The 3,165-nt window shown below is 48.2% G+C and overlaps 1 pseudogene; it reads left to right on the forward strand.

The window, feature by feature from the left end:
- Nucleotides 1-657: 657 nt before the first annotated feature.
- On the forward strand, nucleotides 658-2,329 carry LOC130839621 (endoribonuclease YbeY-like; annotated as a pseudogene).
- Nucleotides 2,330-3,165: the final 836 nt, after the last annotated feature.

Raw genomic sequence — 3,165 nt, forward strand, 5'->3', positions numbered from 1 at the left:
AAAAAATCATTTTCAACTTCACTGACAACAAAAAATATAGATTCCATTTTTCATCTGTCAAATGAGCAAGAGTCAAAAAATGTGAAAATAATATACTGTGGCCAGCATATAACGGTAATGGGTACTCATTCATTTATATACATCAGAGCCTTAAACATGTTAAGATCCTTTGACCCAGTAATTCTAGTTGGAAGACTCTATCTAAAGAAAATGACTTTAAAGTTGAATCAATATTTATGTGTAAAGATCACAGATGTATAAGAGCAAAAGATTGGAGACTACCTAAATGTTCAATAAGAAAAGAATGATTAAGTAAATTATAACACAACATGATGATATAGTCTTTAAAAATGATGTTTACAAAGAATTTTTAAATGCTATGGTGAAATTCTTACACAAATTTTAAATGAAGTGTAGGATATATAAAATATACAGTAATTTAATAAACAACACGGGAAAAAAAGAACAGAGAACTACAGGTGACCCGTGAACAACCCAGGGGTTAGGGGCGCCCATCCTCTGCAGTGCAACATCTGCGTATAACTTTACAGTCGGCTTTCTGCATCTGCAGTTCTGCATCCTCAGACTCAACCAGCTGCAGAGCATGTAGTACCGTAGTATGTATTTATTTTAAAAAATCTGCATATAAGTGAACACATGCGGTTCAAACCCCTGTTCTTCAAGGGTCAATTCTATAATAAAAAAACTGCTATTGGCTCGGGTTCCGCTCTCCGGCAGGGCGGCTGGCGCTTCCGGATGCGGCGGCCGGGCCGCGGGCCGCCGCCTTCCGCGCGGCGAGTCCCTCCTCCGCGCCGCGGGCCCGCCTCGCGCCCTTCCCCCGCGGGGCCGCGCCCCTCGCCGCGCCGCGGCCTGGTGCTCCGTCAGGCCGCGTCAGGCCGCGTCAGGCCGAGAGGTCGGGGCCCGGGCCGGGCGGCGGGCGGTGCTGCGGCGGCGCCGCCGTTGATCCTGGTGCTGCGCAACCTGCAGCGCGCGGTGCCCCTGCGGAGGGCGCGGCTGCGCGAGCGGCTGCAGGCGGCTCTGGGCGTGCAGCGCCTGGGCCTGGGCGTCGTCTGCGCGGACAGCGGGCGGATGCGGCGGCTGAACAGGGTCTACCGGCGCGCGGACGCCCCCACGGACGTGCTTTCCTTCCCGTTTCACGAGAATCTGAAAGCTGGCGAAATTCCCCAGCCTGATTTTCGAGATGACTGTAATTTGGGAGACATTTTCCTGGCAGTGGAGTATATCTTCCAGCAGCGCAAAGAAAATGAAGATTTCTATGACGTCCTGTGACTGTCATCCATGGGCTGTGTCACCTTCTGGGCTTCACACACAACACGGAGGCCGAGTGGCAGAAGATGTACCAGAAGGAGAAGGAGGTTCTCTAGGAGCTGAACAGGCACACGGGGACCAGGCTCCAGCCGCTGACCAGGGGCCTCTTCTGACAGAAGTGCCCCAGCGCGATGGACGGTGGACCCCCTCGGGCCGCAAGGATCCCGGGCTCCCCCACACTGAGGTCCCTGCTCACCACTGCTGTCCTGTGGGGCTGTGGAAGGGCCAGCCCTGGCAGGTGCTGGATTCCATCAGTGGACCCTTCCTTTTAAAGTACGAGAGAAATGTCCACTCATTTCTCTGTTTGGGGCATAGTGGGTGTGTTATTTTCAGGGTTGTAAATAAAATAGCTCTGAGTTCTCAGAAAGCAGAGGTGGGGCGTAGGCCGCCTCCTCCCTGGGGCTCTGCCTCCAGCGAAGAGGCATCTCTGCCTGGTCTGTGTCCACTGAGCACACGTCAGGCAGCCCAGGTGGGCCTGCTCCGCTGCCCGCTGCAATCCCCCTGGATTCGGTCCCGTCCAGCCCTCAGGAGCGCTGGGGCCTGCAGCCTTTGCTTGGCGCTTCTGGAAGGGGAGGGACAAGGCTGACCCTCGAGGTGGCCGCACGGCCAGGCCGACCCCACCCCAGGGGACCCTCAGCACTCTCCGGCTGTTGCCCACCCATGCCCATCGGTCCCTGCCGCTGTTTGCTTGTAGACCGTGCCCGAGCCCTCTGCCATGGCCCCAGCCTGGGGGGCTCCGACTGCCGGGTCCCGTCCCTCTGTAGGAAAGCCTCCTCCTGTCAGTACGTTCTGCCTTCTGAATATGAAAATAAACCCAGGAGTTACCCCAGGAAAAACAAAAAAACAAAAAAAACCCCTACTATTACTTGGGATTATGGGTAACTACACTTTTTCTGTATACCACTCTATATATTCCAGATTATTCTCAAAAACACAGCACAAAGTAGACACTTGAGTATTTGTTGAATAAATGCATCATTTTCTGATTATATAATCAGTAAAAATAATTACAACAATCTCAGAATTTATTGTCCTTATCCTTTTTTCTACTCACCTTTGAAAGATTTCACACCCTCCAGTAATTCTTTCTCAAACACCTTTTTTATCAGCTGTGAGAAAAAACACTATTGAGTTTTTGATGATTCATTAGAATCAGTGTTCACTTTCAGAGAGGGAAGACATAAATTCATCACAATTCATTCTTAACGAAAAGAAAAGTATTCAGAAAATTCAGTGTAGTGAATCTATCTACTGGACGGAATATAAGCCTATTGTTAGTGGCATCCTGCTGTGCTGAAATACACATAGCTTTTTTTCTCCTCATTTTCTCCCCTCTAATTTGGCTTCATTTTTTTCTTTCTTCATTTTCCTACCCTTCTGCCCTTTTTTATTCTTCCAGCTTAGACTTCAGATTTCTCCCAAAGGGACAAAAGAACATGTTTGTCCTGTGATAGGACTTCTGACTGAAGAGGTCCCAGTTTCCTAAACCAAAATCTAAATGATAAGAACAGGATTTCAAAAAATGCTAGGATTGAATCTTTAAAAACTATTTTTAATTGACATAAATGTTTCAGATGTTAGAATTTCTTATACAAAACCCTAAAGCTAAACTTCCCTGAAGATTTCTTTAAGAGGGCAGGAACTTGAGGAAACGTGGTCTCTGCGGTCAAAGTCCCTCCCCTTGCAGAGTTTAGCATAGTGCTATGTACACAGCAAAGCTTCAATAAGTGTTTGTCGAAGGAATACATTTTTAGACTTCAGTGAAATAAAATACACTTAAATGCTTACCAGAAACTGGCAGAATTTTAAGAAGCTTTTTGTGTTCCTTATTTGTGA

This window comes from Hippopotamus amphibius, chromosome 17 (genome assembly GCF_030028045.1).
Source record: "Hippopotamus amphibius kiboko isolate mHipAmp2 chromosome 17, mHipAmp2.hap2, whole genome shotgun sequence".
Lineage (NCBI taxonomy): Eukaryota > Metazoa > Chordata > Mammalia > Artiodactyla > Hippopotamidae > Hippopotamus > Hippopotamus amphibius.